General features: G+C 43.1%; 4 non-coding genes across 4 annotated transcripts; 3 read left to right on the forward strand and 1 right to left on the reverse strand.

Annotated features, from left to right (window-relative positions):
* The first annotated feature begins 346 nt into the window (after window positions 1–346).
* Window positions 347–417, forward strand: TRNAG-GCC (transfer RNA glycine (anticodon GCC)). The gene has a single exon. It is a non-coding gene; the product is annotated as a tRNA-Gly (tRNA).
* Window positions 418–1,467: 1,050 nt separating this feature from the next.
* Window positions 1,468–1,538, forward strand: TRNAG-GCC (transfer RNA glycine (anticodon GCC)). Its single transcript has one exon. It is a non-coding gene; the product is annotated as a tRNA-Gly (tRNA).
* Window positions 1,539–2,587: 1,049 nt separating this feature from the next.
* TRNAG-GCC (transfer RNA glycine (anticodon GCC)) lies at window positions 2,588–2,658 on the forward strand. The gene has a single exon. It is a non-coding gene; the product is annotated as a tRNA-Gly (tRNA).
* Window positions 2,659–13,733: 11,075 nt separating this feature from the next.
* On the reverse strand, window positions 13,734–13,806 carry TRNAN-AUU (transfer RNA asparagine (anticodon AUU)). The gene has a single exon. It is a non-coding gene; the product is annotated as a tRNA-Asn (tRNA).
* Window positions 13,807–23,926: the final 10,120 nt, after the last annotated feature.

Genomic DNA, 23,926 nt, shown 5'->3' on the forward strand with positions numbered 1-23,926 from the left:
TCCTGAGATTCCTGCTTGGTTTCACACACTGATGTACACCTCTTTTAAGTTTCAAATAAAACACGTTTGGTTGTGTAGTGACAGAGATCTCGCCTGTAGAATTCTGGGAAAAAACACCACCCAACGTGGGGCTCGAACCCACGACCCTGAGATTAAGAGTCTCATGCTCTACCGACTGAGCTAGCCAGGCTTGGTTACTGTGATGTGACAAAAAGGCCACTCAAGCCAAGGAGTGCCCTACAAGCTATTAAAGTAGATCTAGGCTACCACATTCAGTACACTGAGATGCATGCTTGGTTTCACACATTGAGGAAAATGGGTAAGTAACCCTGAAGTAAAATGTGAAGCATTGGTTGTTCAGTGGTAGAATTCTCGCCTGCCACGCGGGAGGCCCGGGTTCGATTCCCGGCCAATGCAGTACTCAAGTTTTACTGAAATTATGGTATATTTTGTTAAAGAGTGGCTGGCTCTTTGCATTTTGGTGGTGCAGGTATAGAATTCCACATACAATAAATTAATGGTAGAATCTTGTGGTTTAGTGGTAGAATTCCCACCTGCCAAGAGAGAGGTCTGGATCTGAAAAGGGAATAAACACCAAACAAATGTTGTACTAAAAGCATATGACTCTTAGCTTGGGTGTTTTATTTCTATTGACTAAGCTGGCCAGGCTTTGTTACAGTGTTGTAGCATCAAGGCAAGGCAACGCTTGCTCTTCAATCTACACTATTAAACCAAAGCAAAGTTTCCACATTCAGTAGATCCTGATATTCCTGCATGGTTTCACCCACTGATGTACACCTGAAACAGCGATATATTTTGTTAAAGAGTGCCTGGCTCTTTGCATTTTGGTGGTGCAGGTATAGAATTTAACATACAATGATTTAGTGGTAGAATCTTGTGGTTTAGTGGTAGAATTCTCGCCTGCCATGAGGGAGGCATGGATCTGAAAAGGGAATAAACACCACCCAATGTTGTGCTCAAAGCAAATGACTCTTAGATTTGGAGTCTTATTCGCTATTGACTCAGATAGCTAGGCTTTTTTACAGTGTTATGGCATCATGGCAAGGCAAGGATTGCCCTTCAATTTATAAAACCAAAGCAAGGTTTCCACATTTAGTAGATCCTGAGATTCCTGCTTGGTTTCACACACTGATGTACACCTCTTTTAAGTTTCAAATAAAACACGTTTGGTTGTGTAGTGACAGAGATCTCGCCTGTAGAATTCTGGGAAAAAACACCGCCCAATGTGGGGCTCGAACCCACGACCCTGAGATTAAGAGTCTCATGCTCTACCGACTGAGCTAGCCAGGCTTGGTTACTGTGATGTGACAAAAAGGCCACTCAAGCCAAGGAGTGCCCTACAAGCTATTAAAGTAGATCTAGGCTACCACATTCAGTACACTGAGATGCATGCTTGGTTTCACACATTGAGGAAAATGGGTAAGTAACCTTGAAGTAAAATGTGATGCATTGGTTGTTCAGTGGTAGAATTCTCGCCTGCCACGCGGGAGGCCCGGGTTCGATTCCCGGCCAATGCAGTACTCAAGTTTTACTGAAATTATGGTATATTTTGTTAAAGAGTGGCTGGCTCTTTGCATTTTGGTGGTGCAGGTATAGAATTCCACATACAATAAATTAATGGTAGAATCTTGTGGTTTAGTGGTAGAATTCCCACCTGTAAAGAGAGAGGTCTGGATCTGAAAAGGGAATAAACACCAAACAAATGTTGTACTAAAAGCATATGACTCTTAGCTTGGGAGTTTTATTTTATTGACTAAGCTGGCCAGGCTTTGTTACAGTGTTGTAGCATCAAGGCAAGGCAACGCTTGCTCTTCAATCTACACTATTAAACCAAAGCAAAGTTTCCACATTCAGTAGATCCTGATATTCCTGCATGGTTTCACCCACTGATGTACACCTGAAACAGCGATATATTTTGTTAAAGAGTGCCTGGCTCTTTGCATTTTGGTGGTGCAGGTATAGAATTTAACATACAATGATTTAGTGGTAGAATCTTGTGGTTTAGTGGTAGAATTCTCGCCTGCCATGAGGGAGGCATGGATCTGAAAAGGGAATAAACACCCCCCAATGTTGTGCTCAAAGCAAATGACTCTTAGATTTGGAGTCTTATTCGCTATTGACTCAGATAGCTAGGCTTTTTTACAGTGTTATGGCATCATGGCAAGGCAAGGATTGCCCTTCAATTTATAAAACCAAAGCAAGGTTTCCACATTTAGTAGATCCTGAGATTCCTGCTTGGTTTCACACACTGATGTACACCTCTTTTAAGTTTCAAATAAAACACGTTTGGTTGTGTAGTGACAGAGATCTCGCCTGTAGAATTCTGGGAAAAAACACCGCCCAACGTGGGGCTCGAACCCACGACCCTGAGATTAAGAGTCTCATGCTCTACCGACTGAGCTAGCCAGGCTTGGTTACTGTGATGTGACAAAAAGGCCACTCAAGCCAAGGAGTGCCCTACAAGCTATTAAAGTAGATCTAGGCTACCACATTCAGTACACTGAGATGCATGCTTGGTTTCACACATTGAGGAAAATGGGTAAGTAACCTTGAAGTAAAATGTGATGCATTGGTTGTTCAGTGGTAGAATTCTCGCCTGCCACGCGGGAGGCCCGGGTTCGATTCCCGGCCAATGCAGTACTCAAGTTTTACTGAAATTATGGTATATTTTGTTAAAGAGTGGCTGGCTCTTTGCATTTTGGTGGTGCAGGTATAGAATTCCACATACAATAAATTAATGGTAGAATCTTGTGGTTTAGTGGTAGAATTCCCACCTGTAAAGAGAGAGGTCTGGATCTGAAAAGGGAATAAACACCAAACAAATGTTGTACTAAAAGCATATGACTCTTAGCTTGGGAGTTTTATTTTATTGACTAAGCTGGCCAGGCTTTGTTACAGTGTTGTAGCATCAAGGCAAGGCAACGCTTGCTCTTCAATCTACACTATTAAACCAAAGCAAAGTTTCCACATTCAGTAGATCCTGATATTCCTGCATGGTTTCACCCACTGATGTACACCTGAAACAGCGATATATTTTGTTAAAGAGTGCCTGGCTCTTTGCATTTTGGTGGTGCAGGTATAGAATTTAACATACAATGATTTAGTGGTAGAATCTTGTGGTTTAGTGGTAGAATTCTCGCCTGCCATGAGGGAGGCATGGATCTGAAAAGGGAATAAACACCCCCCAATGTTGTGCTCAAAGCAAATGACTCTTAGATTTGGAGTCTTATTCGCTATTGACTCAGATAGCTAGGCTTTTTTACAGTGTTATGGCATCATGGCATGGCAAGGATTGCCCTTCAATTTATAAAACCAAAGCAAGGTTTCCACATTTAGTAGATCCTGAGATTCCTGCTTGGTTTCACACACTGATGTACACCTCTTTTAAGTTTCAAATAAAACACGTTTGGTTGTGTAGTGACAGAGATCTCGCCTGTAGAATTCTGGGAAAAAACACCGCCCAACGTGGGGCTCGAACCCACGACCCTGAGATTAAGAGTCTCATGCTCTACCGACTGAGCTAGCCAGGCTTGGTTACTGTGATGTGACAAAAAGGCCACTCAAGCCAAGGAGTGCCCTACAAGCTATTAAAGTAGATCTAGGCTACCACATTCAGTACACTGAGATGCATGCTTGGTTTCACACATTGAGGAAAATGGGTAAGTAACCTTGAAGTAAAATGTGAAGCATTGGTTGTTCAGTGGTAGAATTCTCGCCTGCCACGCGGGAGGCCTGGGTTCGATTCCCGGCCAATGCAGTACTCAAGTTTTACTGAAATTATGGTATATTTTGTTAAATAGAGTGGCTGGCTCTTTGCATTTTGGTGGTGCAGGTATAGAATTCCACATACAATAAATTAATGGTAGAATCTTGTGGTTTAGTGGTAGAATTCCCACCTGCCAAGAGAGAGGTCTGGATCTGAAAAGGGAATAAACACCAAACAAATGTTGTACTAAAAGCATATGACTCTTAGCTTGGGAGTTTTATTTCTATTGACTAAGCTGGCCAGGCTTTGTTACAGTGTTGTAGCATCAAGGCAAGGCAACGCTTGCTCTTCAATCTACACTATTAAACCAAAGCAAAGTTTCCACATTCAGTAGATCCTGATATTCCTGCATGGTTTCACCCACTGATGTACACCTGAAACAGCAATATATTTTGTTAAAGAGTGCCTGGCTCTTTGCATTTTGGTGGTGCAGGTATAGAATTTAACATACAATGATTTAGTGGTAGAATCTTGTGGTTTAGTGGTAGAATTCTCGCCTGCCATGAGGGAGGCATGGATCTGAAAAGGGAATAAACACCACCCAATGTTGTGCTCAAAGCAAATGACTCTTAGATTTGGAGTCTTATTCGCTATTGACTCAGATAGCTAGGCTTTTTTACAGTGTTATGGCATCATGGCAAGGCAAGGATTGCCCTTCAATCTATAAAACCAAAGCAAGGTTTCCACATTTAGTAGATCCTGAGATTCCTGCTTGGTTTCACACACTGATGTACACCTCTTTTAAGTTTCAAATAAAACACGTTTGGTTGTGTAGTGACAGAGATCTCGCCTGTAGAATTCTGGGAAAAAACACGGCCCAATGTGGGGCTCGAACCCATGACCCTGAGATTAAGAGTCTCATGCTCTACCGACTGAGCTAGCCAGGCTTGGTTACTGTGATTTGACAAAAAGGCCACTCAAGCCAAGGAGTGCAATACAAGCTATTAAAGTAGATCTAGGCTACCACATTCAGTACACTGAGATGCATGCTTGGTTTCACACATTGAGGAAAATGGGTAAGTAACCGTGAAGTAAAATGTGAAGCATTGGTTGTTCAGTGGTAGAATTCTCGCCTGCCACGCAGGAGGCCCGGGTTCGATTACCGGCCAATGCAGTACTCAAGTTTTACTGAAATTATGGTATATTTTGTTAAAGAGTGTCTGGCTCTTTGCATTTTGGTGGTGCAGGTATAGAATTCCACATACAATAAATTAATGGTAGAATCTTGTGGTTTAGTGGTAGAATTCCCACCTGCCAAGAGAGAGGTCTGGATCTGAAAAGGGAATAAACACCAAACAAATGTTGTACTAAAAGCATATGACTCTTAGCTTGGGAGTTTTATTTCTATTGACTAAGCTGGCCAGGCTTTGTTACAGTGTTGTAGCATCAAGGCAAGGCAACGCTTGCTCTTCAATCTACACTACTAAATCAAAGCAAAGTTTCCACATTCAGTAGATCCTGATATTCCTGCATGGTTTCACCCACTGATGTACACCTGAAACAGCGATATATTTTGTTAAATAGTGCATGGCTCTTTGCATTTTGGTGGTGCAGGCATAGAATTCAACATACAATGATTTAGTTATAGAATCTTGTGGTTTAGTGGTAGAATTCTCGCCTGCCATGAGGGAGGCATGGATCTGAAAAGGGAATAAACACCACCCAATGTTGTGCTCAAAGCAAATGACTCTTAGATTTGGAGTCTTATTCGCTATTGACTCAGATAGCTAGGCTTTTTTACAGTGTTATGGCATCATGGCAAGGCAAGGATTGCCCTTCAATCTATAAAACCAAAGCAAGGTTTCCACATTTAGTAGATCCTGAGATTCCTGCTTGGTTTCACACACTGATGTACACCTCTTTTAAGTTTCAAATAAAACACGTTTGGTTGTGTAGTGACAGAGATCTCGCCTGTAGAATTCTGGGAAAAAACACCGCCCAATGTGGGGCTCGAACCCATGACCCTGAGATTAAGAGTCTCATGCTCTACCGACTGAGCTAGCCAGGCTTGGTTACTGTGATTTGACAAAAAGGCCACTCAAGCCAAGGAGTGCAATACAAGCGATTAAAGTAGATATAGGCTACCACATTCAGTACACTGAGATGCATGCTTGGTTTCACACATTGAGGAAAATGGGTAAGTAACCGTGAAGTAAAATGTGAAGCATTGGTTGTTCAGTGGTAGAATACTCGCCTGCCACGCAGGAGGCCCGGGTTCGATTCCCGGCCAATGCAGTACTCAAGTTTTACTGAAATTATGGTATATTTTGTTAAAGAGTGTCTGGCTCTTTGCATTTTGGTGGTGCAGGTATAGAATTCCACATACAATCTATTAATGGTAGAATCTTGTGGATTAGTGGTAGAATTCCCACCTGCCAAGAGAGAGGTCTGGATCTGAAAAGGGAATAAACACCAAACAAATGTTGTACTAAAAGCATATGACTCTTAGCTTGGGAGTTTTATTTCTATTAACTAAGCTGGTCAGGCTTTGTTACAGTGTTGTAGCATCAAGGCAAGGCAATGCTTGCTCTTCAATCTACACTATTAAACCAAAGCAAAGTTTCCACATTCAGTAGATCCTGATATTCCTGCATGGTTTCACCCACTGATGTACACCTGAAACAGCGATATATTTTGTTAAAGAGTGCCTGGCTCTTTGCATTTTGGTGGTGCAGGTATAGAATTTAACATACAATGATTTAGTGGTAGAATCTTGTGGTTTAGTGGTAGAATTCTCGCCTGCCATGAGGGAGGCATGGATCTGAAAAGGGAATAAACACCACCCAATGTTGTGCTCAAAGCAAATGACTCTTAGATTTGGAGTCTTATTCGCTATTGACTCAGATAGCTAGGCTTTTTTACAGTGTTATGGCATCATGGCAAGGCAAGGATTGCCCTTCAATCTATAAAACCAAAGCAAGGTTTCCACATTTAGTAGATCCTGAGATTCCTGCTTGGTTTCACACACTGATGTACACCTCTTTTAAGTTTCAAATAAAACACGTTTGGTTGTGTAGTGACAGAGATCTCGCCTGTAGAATTCTGGGAAAAAACACCGCCCAATGTGGGGCTCGAACCCATGACCCTGAGATTAAGAGTCTCATGCTCTACCGACTGAGCTAGCCAGGCTTGGTTACTGTGATTTGACAAAAAGGCCACTCAAGCCAAGGAGTGCAATACAAGCTATTAAAGTAGATCTAGGCTACCACATTCAGTACACTGAGATGCATGCTTGGTTTCACACATTAAGGAAAATGGGTAAGTAACCGTGAAGTAAAATGTGAAGCATTGGTTGTTCAGTGGTAGAATACTCGCCTGCCACGCAGGAGGCCCGGGTTCGATTCCCGGCCAATGCATTACTCAAGTTTTACTGAAATTATGGTATATTTTGTTAAAGAGTGTCTGGCTCTTTGCATTTTGGTGGTGCAGGTATAGAATTCCACATACAATCTATTAATGGTAGAATCTTGTGGATTAGTGGTAGAATTCCCACATGCCAAGAGAGAGGTCTGGATCTGAAAAGGGAATAAACACCAAACAAATGTTGTACTAAAAGCATATGACTCTTAGCTTGGGAGTTTTATTTCTATTAACTAAGCTGGTCAGGCTTTGTTACAGTGTTGTAGCATCAAGGCAAGGCAACGCTTGCTCTTCAATCTACACTATTAAACCAAAGCAAAGTTTCCACATTCAGTAGATCCTGATTTTCCTGCATGGTTTCACCCACTGATGTACACCTGAAACAGCGATATATTTTGTTAAAGAGTGCCTGGCTCTTTGCATTTTGGTGGTGCAGGTATAGAATTTAACATACAATGATTTAGTGGTAGAATCTTGTGGTTTAGTGGTAGAATTCTCGCCTGCCATGAGGGAGGCATGGATCTGAAAAGGGAATAAAAACCACCCAATGTTGTGCTCAAAGCAAATGACTCTTAGATTTGGAGTCTTATTCGCTATTGACTCAGATAGCTAGGCTTTTTTACAGTGTTATGGCATCATGGCAAGGCAAGGATTGCCCTTCAATCTATAAAACCAAAGCAAGGTTTCCACATTTAGTAGATCCTGAGATTCCTGCTTGTTTTCACACACTGATGTACACCTCTTTTAAGTTTTAAATAAAACACGTTTGGTTGTGTAGTGACAGAGATCTCGCCTGTAGAATTCTGGGAAAAAACACCGCCCAATGTGGGGCTCGAACCCATGACCCTGAGATTAAGAGTCTCATGCTCTACCGACTGAGCTAGCCAGGCTTGGTTACTGTGATTTGACAAAAAGGCCACTTAAGCCAAGGAGTGCAATACAAGCTATTAAAGTAGATCTAGGCTACCACATTCAGTACACTGAGATGCATGCTTGGTTTTCACACATTGAGGAAAATGGGTAAGTAACCGGGAAGTAAAATGTGAAGCATTGGTTGTTCAGTGGTAGAATTATCGCCTGCCACGCGGGAGGCCCGGGTTCGATTCCCGGCCAATGCAGTACTCAAGTTTTACTGAAATTATGGTATATTTTGTTAAAGAGTGTCTGGCTCTTTGCATTTTGGTGGTGCAGGTATAGAATTCCACATACAATAAATTAATGGTAGAATCTTGTGGTTTAGTGGTAGAATTCCCACATGCCAAGAGAGAGGTCTGGATCTGAAAAGGGAATAAACACCAAACAAATGTTGTACTAAAAGCATATGACTCTTAGCTTGGGAGTTTTATTTCTATTAACTAAGCTGGCCAGGCTTTGTTACAGTGTTGTAGAATCAAGGCAAGGCAACGCTTGCTCTTCAATCTACACTATTGAACCAAAGCAAAGTTTCCACATTCAGTAGATCCTGATATTCCTGCTTGGTTTCACACACTGATGTACACCTCTTTTAAGTTTCAAATAAAACACGTTTGGTTGTGTAGTGACAGAGATCTCGCCTGTAGAATTCTGGGAAAAAACACCTCCCAACGTGGGGCTCGAACCCACGACCCTGAGATTAAGAGTCTCATGCTCTACCGACTGAGCTAGCCAGGCTTGGTTACTGTTGTGTGACAAAAAGGCCACTCAAGCCAAGGAGTGCCCTACAAGCTATTAAAGTAGATCTAGGCTACCACATTCAGTACACTGAGATGCATGCTTGGTTTCACAAATTGAGGAAAATGGGTAAGTAACCGTGAAGTAAAATGTGAAGCATTGGTTGTTCAGTGGTAGAATTCTCGCATGCCACGCGGGAGGCCCGGGTTCGATTCCCGGCCAATGCAGTATTCAAGTTTTACTGAAATTATGGTATATTTTGTTAAAGAGTGTCTGGCTCTTTGCTTTTTGGTGGTGCAGGTATAGAATTCCACATACAATAAATTAATGTTAGAATCTTATGGTTTAGTGGTAGAATTCCCACCTGCCAAGAGAGAGGTCTGGATCTGAAAAGGGAATAAACACCAAACAAATGTTGTACTAAAAGCATATGACTCTTAGCTTGGGAGTTTTATTTCTATTGACTAAGCTGGCCAGGCTTTGTTACAGTGTTGTAGCATCAAGGCAAGGCAACGCTTGCTCTTCAATCTACACTATTAAACCAAAGCAAAGTTTCCACATTCAGTAGATCCTGATATTCCTGCATGGTTTCACCCACTGATGTACACCTGAAACAGCGATATATTTTGTTAAAGAGTGCCTGGCTCTTTGCATTTTGGTGGTGCAGGTATAGAATTTAACATACAATGATTTAGTGGTAGAATCTTGTGGTTTAGTGGTAGAATTCTCGCCTGCCATGAGGGAGGCATGGATCTGAAAAGGGAATAAACACCACCCAATGTTGTGCTCAAAGCAAATGACTCTTAGATTTGGAGTCTTATTCGCTATTGACTCAGATAGCTAGGCTTTTTTACAGTGTTATGGCATCATGGCAAGGCAAGGATTGCCCTTCAATCTATAAAACCAAAGCAAGGTTTCCACATTTAGTAGATCCTGAGATTCCTGCTTGGTTTCACACCTCTTTTAAGTTTCAAATAAAACACGTTTGGTTGTGTAGTGACAGAGATCTCGCCTGTAGAATTCTGGGAAAAAACACCGCCCAATGTGGGGCTCGAATCCACGACCCTGAGATTAAGAGTCTCATGCTCTACCGACTGAGCTAGCCAGGCTTGGTTACTGTGATTTGACAAAAAGGCCACTCAAGCCAAGGAGTGCAATACAAGCTATTAAAGTAGATCTAGGCTACCACATTCAGTACACTGAGATGCATGCTTGGTTTCACACATTGAGGAAAATGGGTAAGTAACCGTGAAGTAAAATGTGAAGCATTGGTTGTTCAGTGGTAGAATTCTCGCCTGCCACGCAGGAGGCCCGGGTTCGATTACCGGCCAATGCAGTACTCAAGTTTTACTGAAATTATGGTATATTTTGTTAAAGAGTGTCTGGCTCTTTGCATTTTGGTGGTGCAGGTATAGAATTCCACATACAATAAATTAATGGTAGAATCTTGTGGTTTAGTGGTGGAATTCCCACCTGCCAAGAGAGAGGTCTGGATCTGAAAAGGGAATAAACACCAAACAAATGTTGTACTAAAAGCATATGACTCTTAGCTTGGGAGTTTTATTTCTATTGACTAAGCTGGCCAGGCTTTGTTACAGTGTTGTAGCATCAAGGCAAGGCAACGCTTGCTCTTCAATCTACACTACTAAATCAAAGCAAAGTTTCCACATTCAGTAGATCCTGATATTCCTGCATGGTTTCACCCACTGATGTACACCTGAAACAGCGATATATTTTGTTAAATAGTGCATGGCTCTTTGCATTTTGGTGGTGCAGGCATAGAATTCAACATACAATGATTTAGTGGTAGAATCTTGTGGTTTAGTGGTAGAATTCTCGCCTGCCATGAGGGAGGCATGGATCTGAAAAGGGAATAAACACCACCCAATGTTGTGCTCAAAGCAAATGACTCTTAGATTTGGAGTCTTATTCGCTATTGACTCAGATAGCTAGGCTTTTTTACAGTGTTATGGCATCATGGCAAGGCAAGGATTGCCCTTCAATCTATAAAACCAAAGCAAGGTTTCCACATTTAGTAGATCCTGAGATTCCTGCTTGGTTTCACACACTGATGTACACCTCTTTTAAGTTTCAAATAAAACACGTTTGGTTGTGTAGTGACAGAGATCTCGCCTGTAGAATTCTGGGAAAAAACACCGCCCAATGTGGGGCTCGAACCCATGACCCTGAGATTAAGAGTCTCATGCTCTACCGACTGAGCTAGCCAGGCTTGGTTACTGTGATTTGACAAAAAGGCCACTCAAGCCAAGGAGTGCAATACAAGCTATTAAAGTAGATCTAGGCTACCACATTCAGTACACTGAGATGAATGCTTGGTTTCACACATTGAGGAAAATGGGTAAGTAACCGTGAAGTAAAATGTGAAGCATTGGTTGTTCAGTGGTAGAATACTCGCCTGCCACGCAGGAGGCCCGGGTTCGATTCCCGGCCAATGCAGTACTCAAGTTTTACTGAAATTATGGTATATTTTGTTAAAGAGTGTCTGGCTCTTTGCATTTTGGTGGTGCAGGTATAGAATTCCACATACAATCTATTAATGGTAGAATCTTGTGGATTAGTGGTAGAATTCCCACCTGCCAAGAGAGAGGTCTGGATCTGAAAAGGGAATAAACACCAAACAAATGTTGTACTAAAAGCATATGACTCTTAGCTTGGGAGTTTTATTTCTATTAACTAAGCTGGTCAGGCTTTGTTACAGTGTTGTAGCATCAAGGCAAGGCAACGCTTGCTCTTCAATCAGCCAGGCTTGGTTACTGTGATTTGACAAAAAGGCCACTCAAGCCAAGGAGTGCAATACAAGCTATTAAAGTAGATCTAGGCTACCACATTCAGTACACTGAGATGCATGCTTGGTTTCACACATTGAGGAAAATGGGTAAGTAACCGTGAAGTAAAATGTGAAGCATTGGTTGTTCAGTGGTAGAATTCTCGCCTGCCACGCAGGAGGCCCGGGTTCGATTCCTGGCCAATGCAGTACTCAAGTTTTACTGAAATTATGGTATATTTTGTTAAAGAGTGTCTGGCTCTTTGCATTTTGGTGGTGCAGGTATAGAATTCCACATACAATAAATTAATGGTAGAATCTTGTGGTTTAGTGGTAGAATTCCCACCTGCCAAGAGAGAGGTCTGGATCTGAAAAGGGAATAAACACCAAACAAATGTTGTACTAAAAGCATATGACTCTTAGCTTGGGAGTTTTATTTCTATTAACTAAGCTGGCCAGGCTTTGTTACAGTGTTGTAGCATCAAGGCAAGGCAACGCTTGCTCTTCAATCTACACTATTAAACCAAAGCAAAGTTTCCACATTCAGTAGATCCTGATATTCCTGCATGGTTTCACCCACTGATGTACACCTGAAACAGCGATATATTTTGTTAAAGAGTGCATGGCTCTTTGCATTTTGGTGGTGCAGGTATAGAATTTAACATACAATGATTTAGTGGTAGAATCTTGTGGTTTAGTGGTAGAATTCTCGCCTGCCATGAGGGAGGCATGGATCTGAAAAGGGAATAAACACCACCCAATGTTGTGCTCAAAGCAAATGACTCTTAGATTTGGAGTCTTATTCGCTATTGACTCAGATAGCTAGGCTTTTTTACAGTGTTATGGCATCATGGCAAGGCAAGGATTGCCCTTCAATCTATAAAACCAAAGCAAGGTTTCCACATTTAGTAGATCCTGAGATTCCTGCTTGGTTTGACAAACTGATGTACACCTCTTTTAAGTTTCAAATAAAACACGTTTGGTTGTGTAGTGACAGAGATCTCGCCTGTAGAATTCTGGGAAAAAACACCGCCCAACGTGGGGCTCGAACCCACGACCCTGAGATTAAGAGTCTCATGCTCTACCGACTGAGCTAGCCAGGCTTGGTTACTGTTGTGTGACAAAAAGGCCACTCAAGCCAAGGAGTGCCCTACAAGCTATTAAAGTAGATCTAGGCTACCACATTCAGTACACTGAGATGCATTCTTGGTTTCACAAATTGAGGAAAATGGGTAAGTAACCGTGAAGTAAAATGTGAAGCATTGGTTGTTCAGTGGTAGAATTCTCGCATGCCACGCGGGAGGCCCGGGTTCGATTCCCGGCCAATGCAGTATTCAAGTTTTACTGAAATTATGGTATATTTTGTTAAAGAGTGCCTGGCTCTTTGCTTTTTGGTGGTGCAGGTATAGAATTCCACATACAATAAATTAATGTTAGAATCTTGTGGTTTAGTGGTAGAATTCCCACCTGCCAAGAGAGAGGTCTGGATCTGAAAAGGGAATAAACACCAAACAAATGTTGTACTAAAAGCATATGACTCTTAGCTTGGGAGTTTTATTTCTATTGACTAAGCTGGCCAGGCTTTGTTACAGTGTTGTAGCATCAAGGCAAGGCAACGCTTGCTCTTCAATCTACACTATTAAACCAAAGCAAAGTTTCCACATTCAGTAGATCCTGATATTCCTGCATGGTTTCACCCACTGATGTACACCTGAAACAGCGATATATTTTGTTAAAGAGTGCCTGGCTCTTTGCATTTTGGTGGTGCAGGTATAGAATTTAACATACAATGATTTAGTGGTAGAATCTTGTGGTTTAGTGGTAGAATTCTCGCCTGCCATGAGGGAGGCATGGATCTGAAAAGGGAATAAACACCACCCAATGTTGTGCTCAAAGCAAATGACTCTTAGATTTGGAGTCTTATTCGCTATTGACTCAGATAGCTAGGCTTTTTTACAGTGTTATGGCATCATGGCAAGGCAAGGATTGCCCTTCAATCTATAAAACCAAAGCAAGGTTTCCACATTTAGTAGATCCTGAGATTCCTGCTTGGTTTCACACACTGATGTACACCTCTTTTAAGTTTCAAATAAAACACGTTTGGTTGTGTAGTGACAGAGATCTCGCCTGTAGAATTCTGGGAAAAAACACCGCCCAATGTGGGGCGCGAACCCATGACCCTGAGATTAATAGTCTCATGCTCTACCGACTGAGCTAGCCAGGCTTGGTTACTGTGATTTGACGAAAAGGCCACTCAAGCCAAGGAGTGCAATACAAGCTATTAAAGTAGATCTAGGCTACCACATTCAGTACACTGAGATGCATGCTTGGTTTCACACATTGAGGAAAATGGGTAAGTAACCGTGAAGTAAAATGTGAAGCATTGGTTGTTCAGTGGTAGAATTCTCGCCTGCCACGCGGGAGGCCCGGGTTCGATCCCCGGCCAATGCAGTACTCAAGTTTTACTGAAATTATGGTATATTTTGTTAAAGAGTGTCTGGCTCTTTGCATTTTGGTGGTGCAGGTATAGAATTCCACATACAATAAATTAATGGTAGAATCTTGTGGTTTAGTGGTAGAATTCCCACCTGCCAAGAGAGAGGTCTGGATCTGAAAAGGGAATAAACACCAAACAAATGTTGTACTAAAAGCATATGACTCTTAGCTTGGGAGTTTTATTTCTATTGACTAAGCTGGCCAGGCTTTGTTACAGTGTTGTAGCATCAAGGCAAGGCAACGCTTGCTCTTCAATCTACACTATTAAACCAAAGCAAAGTTTCCACATTCAGTAGATCCTGATATTCCTGCATGGTTTCACCCACTGATGTACACCTGAAACAGCGATATATTTTGTTAAAGAGTGCCTGGCTCTTTGCATTTTGGTGGTGCAGGTATAGAATTTAACATACAATGATTTAGTGGTAGAATCTTGTGGTTTAGTGGTAGAATTCTCGCCTGCCATGAGGGAGGCATGGATCTGAAAAGGGAATAAACACCACCCAATGTTGTGCTCAAAGCAAATGACTCTTAGATTTGGAGTCTTATTCGCTATTGACTCAGATAGCTAGGCTTTTTTACAGTGTTATGGCATCATGGCAAGGCAAGGATTGCCCTTCAATTTATAAAACCAAAGCAAGGTTTCCACATTTAGTAGATCCTGAGATTCCTGCTTGGTTTCACACACTGATGTACACCTCTTTTAAGTTTCAAATAAAACACGTTTGGTTGTGTAGTGACAGAGATCTCGCCTGTAGAATTCTGGGAAAAAACACCGCCCAACGTGGGGCTCGAACCCACGACCCTGAGATTAAGAGTCTCATGCTCTACCGACTGAGCTAGCCAGGCTTGGTTACTGTTGTGTGACAAAAAGGCCACTCAAGCCAAGGAGTGCCCTACAAGCTATTAAAGTAGATCTAGGCTACCACATTCAGTACACTGAGATGCATGCTTGGTTTCACACATTGAGGAAAATGGGTAAGTAACCTAGAAGTAAAATGTGAAGCATTAGTTGTTCAGTGGTAGAATTCTCGCCTGCCACGCGAGAGGCCCGGGTTCGATTCCCGGCCAATGCAGTACTCAAGTTTTACTGAAATTATGGTATATTTTGTTAAAGAGTGTCTGGCTCTTTGCTTTTTGGTGGTGCAGGTATAGAATTTCACATACAATAAATTAATGTTAGAATCTTGTGGTTTAGTGGTAGAATTCCCACCTGCCAAGAGAGAGGTCTGGATCTGAAAAGGGAATAAACACCAAACAAATGTTGTACTAAAAGCATATGACTCTTAGCTTGGGAGTTTTATTTCTATTGACTAAGCTGGCCAGGCTTTGTTACAGTGTTGTAGCATCAAGGCAAGGCAACGCTTGCTCTTCAATCTACACTACTAAACCAAAGCAAAGTTTCCACATTCAGTAGATCCTGATATTCCTGCATGGTTTCACCCACTGATGTACACCTGAAACAGCGATATATTTTGTTAAAGAGTGCATGGCTCTTTGCATTTTGGTGGTGCAGGCATAGAATTCAACATACAATAATTTAGTGGTAGAATCTTGTGGTTTAGTGGTAGAATTCTCGCCTGCCATGAGGGAGGCATGGATCTGAAAAGGGAATAAACACCACCCAATGTTGTGCTCAAAGCAAATGACTCTTAGATTTGGAGTTGTTAATGGCGATTAAATATGACCAGAGAGACAATAAGTGAGAAGCGCTGGTTACGTAATAAGTCCGCAACCAACGTACCCTTTATACCTAACTACGTGCGTACAAAGCGTAGCGCAGCGTAGTGTACCTTTTATTGTATTATGTACACAGAGAACCAGTACCTTAATCAGAGATTCCTTCGCAGTATTTTTGTCTCTAATCTGCGAATATACCTTATCGGACAGTGTCCGTAATATACCTTGTCGCTATTATGCGAATAAACAGACACGACCACTGTATAGAAATAAGGAGATAAGAACTCCGTAAAAGGTTGTATTTAAGTCCCTAATGGACAAAAGGGGGTTACAGAAATAAGAATAAACAGGTATAACAAGTAATACAATATACTAACAATGAATACTAAACAGACTCTGCTAAGGGGAAAGAAAAACAGATACAAGACACAATCAGCCAATCAATACAATAAGGATAAATACCGTTAATGCAACCGTTACCGTTCTCATCAAATATGCGAAGTGTAGTCCGGTCAGAGCTCACTATCGTTCAGGGATGAACTATAGTCCGGTGGTCAGGTCAGGGAAAGGTAGATGTGCCGAAGAGACTTTGGCTGCTCTGGGTCGCCTATCTTATAGGGTCAGAAAGGGGAGGTCAAAGGCCGTTCTCATTGGTCAGGGGTCGAATGTCAGGTCAGCTGTGATTGGGGGTTAAGCTGATACACCTGGTTTGGCTAGGTCCAGGGGAGTGAACTTTAAGAGTCCTTTGTTCGGTGGTTTCGGCGTCAGCAGTGATAAGAACTGGTTTCATCTGGATTTCTTTGTTACATTCTTTTAACAGAAACTGTCCCTGGATTATGGATTATGTCCATAACTATCGAGCCGTGTATATTGCGGAATATTCGCAATGACCGGAATACTTCGCACAATGAATGGAACGGAACGATACTAAACACGATACAGACAGATGTATGCAGGGCTAACTAAGCTATGTGTGGCGTTCTAAACCTTTAACTATATTTTACTTAGTGTCAGTGTGTATTTTATGAATTTATGTGTGATAGTATGGCTACTCTTTTGGTCCACTTTGTCACACATACTCGGGTATGGAAACTTTATTTGCACAACTCTGCGAACCAAAATGGCGGCCATACTATCCTAAAATGGCGTGTGTGTAACTCGACTTCCATAGTCCACCCTTTAACAGTAAATATAAAACTGTTACAATACAAAACATTTCACACGATAATACAGAAATTCATAATCCTAACAAAGAAATTGGGATACATGAATTAAACATATAAGGGGAGTAAACCATCTGCTCTCGGCCGATCCAGGATCATGGATAAACGATGGGCCGCATTTATCGAACAATCTACTCAGGGTCACGAAGGATAATGTACAATTTTGGGATAAAAATAAAAACAGGGGTGGTTACAACATATACACGTTCACAAATATGGTTTCTTTAAAGGGAGGTGGTTTCGATTTTAGGGTCATATACCAAACCCTGGTCTTCCTCTGTATCTCTCGTTCTTACACTCATGATTTCGGTACGTTTTGTCTTTCCCCGGGTCACCACCTTTAAACATTTGAACAATAGCACAAAGACTATGATGGCACCACCGATACAGAGAAGGAGTTTTCCTATGCTAGCTATGATCCCTTGCGCCCATTCTCCTAAACCAGAGAACCAGTGCATTGGATTCAACCAGGAGGTCCATTCACTAACTTTGTTACCTATTTCTGCCAGACTGATATTATGTTCCCTTCTAAATTCCCATTTAAGCTGAAGAATCTCATCCATCCGATGATCGATGATTTCTTCTGGGTCTTCAGTATTGTTGGTGATATATGTACAACACTTCACCCCAAACTGTGTAGAGAGGGTGACACAATATCCTCCTGTCATAGCTGTCAGATAGTTCAGCACCATCCAATGTTGGACTAGCTCTCTTTTATATGCTTGCAACTCCTTCCCAGTGTATCTAAAGGTGTCATCATAAATCTCTGTGATGTTATCTACCAAGCTAGCTAATGCTTGTATATATTTAAAATTTATGACTCCTCTGGCTGTATGGGTGATATCTAAAGCAATGAGGAGTTGGATACCGAACGACTCGTGTATCATTTCAGATGCTAGGGGTTCTTTCTTGATTGTTAAATCCCTTTTATGGATTTGGTCATAATGGGTATGAGTGTAAGGAGGAGGTATACCTCTGTGTATGCTCACCATCTCATCATGTGTGAGGGTCATCACTTCAGGTAACACTCTGCCTAGGTAACAAATTCCAACGTAGTTCATGGAGAGCCATTTGTACGCCCTCCTACCACAAATATAATAAACATCGTCAGGGAGAAAATAGGGGACAGAGTATTTCATGATCTTGTCACACATTATCCATAAGAACATCCCCGTCCCCTGCTCCCTGACTCGTTCCTCACATGTTTCTGGCTGTAGGGTTACATTACAGTAGCCGGCTGATACTCTGCCGGCCATCATCTTACTTTTCTTCACCGTGTAAACATATTTATAATGTCTCCCACTGGTTCGGATCTTTAACAACAATTCTTTATCAATAGGCTCTCCATCTGGACGCTGGGAGTAAGTTATTGTCTGGTTATGCCATGTCACTTCCCAAGTACCAATCGCTCTGGAACTCGAGAAGTTCATACATACCAGGGACTTATCCACTTGGTATGGGTGTAATCTAAGACTAGGGGACCTGGTATACAGGTATCTTTTATCCAATGGCCTCCCCTTGTTTAATACGCTTATCTCTGAAATATTAAGCGGGTATGGGACTAGGCCTACACTACTCCTTTTATGTAACACTTGTGAACACACCCAGCATTCTGTTTGGTTTAAGACCTTACCCACTAGTGAGTGGTAATCACTCAAAGGATGTCGGCCTGTAGTTGCCTTACTTGTCGACTGACATCGCTGGATGCATTCTTCTTCCATTTTAGGTTGACAATATCTACAGACACAGTACTCACCAGACAATAACTCATCACATAGCCCTTGAACTACGTTTCCCTCATACCTTTTACCTTCTCCTGTCATGGGCAAAGTTTCAAGCTGGTTTAGGGATTCTACCTCACCCATATCTGGGTCCATTATTACACTGTCAGAACTCCGCTCCGATCGCTCTAGACTGTGGCAGCCACCGAGTATCTTGGGTTGAAGAAAAGAACACAGAAAGAAAACAAAGAAATATATGCATAACTGTGAACCTGTTGCTTGGAGTCCTTCCATCATCTCTACCCAGGAGACTTTTATTTTGCTCTGCTCTGGGACCTTTGTTCGCTCAGGTTGCTCGACCTTGGCTGCTTCTCAGTGTTCCCGAAACAATGCTTCTAGCGACACTTCTTCTCTTTCGCTCTCTGCACACTGGGATTCTGGGTTACTGGCTTTCTTGCAGTGGGACGAATGTATCCAAGTCTCTCTCTCTGCGACTTTAATTGATGTAGTGCTGGTCAACAAAACTTGGTACGGTCCTTCCCAACGGTCTATCAAACAACCTGAGCGTAAAAAATTTCGGATCATAACAAAGTCTCCTGGTTTAAGATTATGACAATTTTCGGTAGGCATATCAGGGTTCAGTAAATTCAGCTGCTTTTGTTGCTCCCTTAGCTGTTTGTTTAGCTTTAGGATATATTGTACAGTTAGCTCATTGTTACATTTGAGATCATCCTGTGGGTCTATCATAATGTGTGGCTGCCGACCAAACAATATCTCGAAGGGGGACAAGTTGAGCGGAGTCCTGGGAGTGGTCCTAATGCTATACAACACAATAGGCAGTGCCTCTGGCCATAACAACCCTGTTTCAGCCATAACTTTACCCAATTTGTTCTTAATAGTACCATTCATTCTCTCAACTTTGGCGCTCGCCTGGGGACGATATGGAGTATGAAGTTTACTATTAATCCCCAGGAGTTTACACATGATTTGGAAGACCTCTCCTGTGAAATGAGTGCCTCTGTCACTCTCAATGACCTTTGGGATACCATACCTACAGACAAACTCCTGACATATTTTCTTTGCTGTAAAGGTAGCAGTGTTGGAGGCAGCGGGGAAAGCCTCCACCCAGCTGGAAAACATGTCAACACAAACTAATACATATTTCAAATTTCTACAGGGTGGCAACTGTATGAAGTCGATTTGTATTACCTGGAAAGGGCCTTCTGTAGGAGGGATGTGGGATGGCTCTGTTGGGATGGCTTTTCCAACGTTCTTCCTCAAACAGGTGAGGCATGACATTGCCACTCTACCTGCTTGAGAAGCGAACCCTGGTGCACACCAGTAGGCCTTTACCAGCTTGCACATACCTTCCTTCCCAAGATGCGTCAGCCCATGGGCCGCCTCGGCTAGACTAGGAAGGTATGCCCTGGGGGCCACTGGTTTCCCGTGTCCATCTCTCCAAAGTCCGGTAGACTCTTGGCCACATCCCTTCGACTTCCATACTGCTCTTTCCTGTGGGGAACACAAATTCTGCATGTCTATCAGTTTGGATGTGGATACCATGTTCAGTGTACAAAGGTTGGTGGGATGGGTGAAAATATTTACAGGGCATGCGGCCCTTTTCGCTGCCTCATCAGCGCGGCTGTTACCAAGTGACACCGGGTCCTTCTCTGATGTGTGAGCTTTGCACTTGATAACAGCCACTCTGTCTGGAAGCTGAATAGCTCCCAGAAGTCTCCTAATATATGTCGCATGCGCCACTGGTGTGCCAGCCGCCGTCATGAAATTTCGGAGGCGCCATAGGGCTCCAAAATCATGGACTACTCCGAAAGCATATCTGGAGTCGGTATATATGTTGACTGATTTTCCTTGGGCCAGTTCACATGCTCTGGTCAGTGCCACCAGTTCCGCTACTTGTGCTGAGTGAGGTGGTCCCAAGGGTTCAGCTTCCACAATACCTTCTCCATCTACTACTGCGTAGCCTGTGCACAGCTCTCCCGTGTCCGTCTGTCTATGACAGCTACCATCTGTGAATAAGGTTATGTCTACCTCACTTAATGGGCTGTCGCTTATGTCAGGACGTGCTGTGAAGGTCTGATTCAGGTAGGTCATGCAATCATGTTTGTCCTCACCCTCACTAAACTCTGCTTTACCATATTCAGCAACATTCCCATCACCCTCCACCCTTTGTGCCTTGGATGGCACATGAGGAAGGAATGTGGCTGGGTTTAGTGTGTTGCATCTTTTGATGGTAATATTTACTGGGGCCATCAGCGCCAGTTCCCACTTAGTGAACCGTGCTGAGGACACATGACGTGTTTGGGCAGAGTTTAGGAGGGCAGAGACAGCATGGGGAGCATGAACAGTTAAATCGTGTCCCAACACTACGTCCTCACTCTTACTTACTAGTTGTGCTATTGCAGCCACACTTCGTAAGCAAGTTGGGAGTGAGCGTGCTACTGTGTCCAGCTGGCCACTGTAGTACGCTATTGGTCGGTTGGCATCACCATGTTTTTGTACAAGTACTCCTGCCGCACACCCACCTGATAAAGTTCCGTATAGTTCAAAGGGTTTCCCATAATCTGGCATTCCCAGTGCTGGGGCCTTTGTTAGGCTCACCTTTAGTTCCTCGAAAGCCAGCTCAGATTCCTCAGTATGAGAGACCCGATCTGGCTTAGTTGAGGAAACCATCTCTTGTAGTGGTAATGCCAGAATAGAGAATCCTGGGATCCAATTGCGACAGTATCCACACATGCCTAGGAACGTACGGATCTGATGCTGGGTCTGTGGCAGTACCATGTTCTGAATCGCTTGGATTCTGTCGTCGGTGAGGTGTCTCAGCCCTTGGGTAAGGCAGTGGCCCAGATACTTAACCCTGGTCTGGCATAATTGCAGCTTATCCTTTGATACTTTATGTCCTGTCCCTGAGAGATGCATCAGCAGCTGTCTAGTGTCATCCACTGATGACTCCAGTGACTCAGAACACAACAATAAATCATCGACATATTGTATCAGTATCGAACCACTCATGGGTTGAAAGGATTGTAAACAATCATGCAAGGCCTGGGAGAAGATGCTGGGGCTGTCTATGAATCCCTGGGGAAGTCGTGTCCAGGTATACTGTACTCCTCTGTAAGTAAAGGCGAATAGATACTGGCTGTCAGGGTGCAATGGGACGGAGAAGAACGCTGAACACAAATCAATGACTATGAAATGAGTACAGTGAGGTGGGATTTGCATTAGGATGACAGCTGGGTTTGGCACTACGGGGAATTGGCTCTCAACTACTTTGTTTACCCCTCTTAAATCCTGCACTAGTCTGTAGCCCCTCCCCCCGCTCTTTTTCACAGGAAAGATGGGACTATTGGCCGTGCTGGAAGTTCTAACTAGGATTTCCTGTTGGAGCAATCGTTGGATCACTGGGAATACTCCTAGCTCAACTTCAGGTTTTAAAGGGTACTGCGGTATTTTTGGGGCTATCCTGCCTTCTTTTAAGCGGATTTCTACTGGAGCTACATTTGCCATTAGCCCAGCATCCTGTCCATCTTTAGTCCAAAGGGAACCCGGTATTTGTGCTGTAATTTCAGCTACCCTAGATGGATTTGATTCTACAACAGTGGAACACAACATTAGCCTCTGAGGACTGTCCAGCATATCTTGCACTTCTTGTGTAAGATTTTTAGGAGTGTCCAGGAATACCCCATCGGGGGTGCAATAGATGACACATCCCATTTTGCATAGTAAATCTCTACCCAGAAGGTTAGTCGGGGCCGCTGCAGCCAACAGGAAAGAATGTTTGGTATGCAAAGGCCCGATTGTAACCTCTGCTGGTTTCGTCAGTGGGTAATGTTGTATTTTTCCTGTTACCCCAATTCCCGCTACTGATTGGTTAGTGAAACCCAAGTGGAGAGGAGTGTTGAGAACAGATCTGGCCGCCCCTGTATCAACCAAAAAGGTTTGCCTTACTCCAGCTATATCAACCTTCACCTGAGGTTCCTCTCTAAGGTGTTGAGTTAATCTAACTGGCTGTAGGATACAGGTATGACCTGTTTCCTATTGTCTGACCTGGGTTGCCCTTAGCACAGTGTCAGCCATCAGATGGGGAGGAGGCATGTTGCATGACCTGTCTGTCTCCTCCCATTGTCTAGGGGCTGGGTATCTCCGTGTCTCACCTTTGTGAGATTCCCATTCTCGCTTATGTGTCTGATAACTCCTGTGGTTTCCTAACCTACAATGAGCTGCAATGTGTCCCTCCTTATTGCAGTTGTAACAGATAATTGGCTTTCTACCTGTGTCCCTGGTGTTTCGTTGGTATGCAGCTTTGTTTGGGGCATTAGTAAGGGCTTGGATGCTAACCATCATCAGTTTGTCAGTTTGCAGTTCCCTGCGTTTCTTGATGTTACGGTCGTGGTCTACAGCAGATTCCCGTAGGGCATCCACTGTCATTCCACGCCAATTTGGAAAAGAAGTTTGGACTCTGGCTCTCAGGTTTTCGCTAAGCCCTTCCACCAGCACAGAGACAATCAGCTCCCTCAGGTGGGGGTCGTCCTTAGGCTCGGAGACACCAGTGTACTTTGATACCGCCATCAGACCCCGGTTGAAATATTCGCTAGCTACTTCACCATCTTTTTGTTTGATAGTGAATATCTTGCTATATTCCACTGCTGCAGGAAAATACACTCCCAACTGTAAGTTGATTAGGCGTATATTCTCCTGGTTGATCTCATCATTTATCTCCTTGTCCACTTTCAATCCACTATCCTGAATGAATTTCGGGATGTCAATGTGAGTGGGGAGACAGGCCCTCAACATGATTCTCCAATCCTTGTTGGTGGGCTCATCAGAGTTTCCCAGATCCCTTACAAATTTCCGGCACGATGCTAGATCTTTCCTAGGATCAGGGAAATCTGAAATGATGGACCGCAGCTCTAACCGTGTCCATGGGTTTAGCATGTTCATCTTTCTGGTAGGTATCACACCCTCTCTGTCTGCCTTACCATAGGGAACCTCCAGTGTGCGCATAGGATATGTTTGTACCACATTCGCATTACTGGGACCTGCTTGGGAGTCATTTGTGTCTGTGCTGTGTGGTGCATCATTACCTGAGTCCAATACTATGCTGTTGGCATCAGCCGTCTCCTCCTCCTGTGCTGGGGCCTCAACAGCGGGTTGAGCTTTTCCCTCAATCATATTAATTGCATGAGAGACGGCCAGTGCCAACAGC

Source organism: Crinia signifera, unplaced genomic scaffold (assembly GCF_055691185.1).
Source record: "Crinia signifera unplaced genomic scaffold, ASM5569118v1 HAP2_SCAFFOLD_74, whole genome shotgun sequence".
Taxonomy (NCBI): Eukaryota; Metazoa; Chordata; class Amphibia; order Anura; family Myobatrachidae; genus Crinia; species Crinia signifera.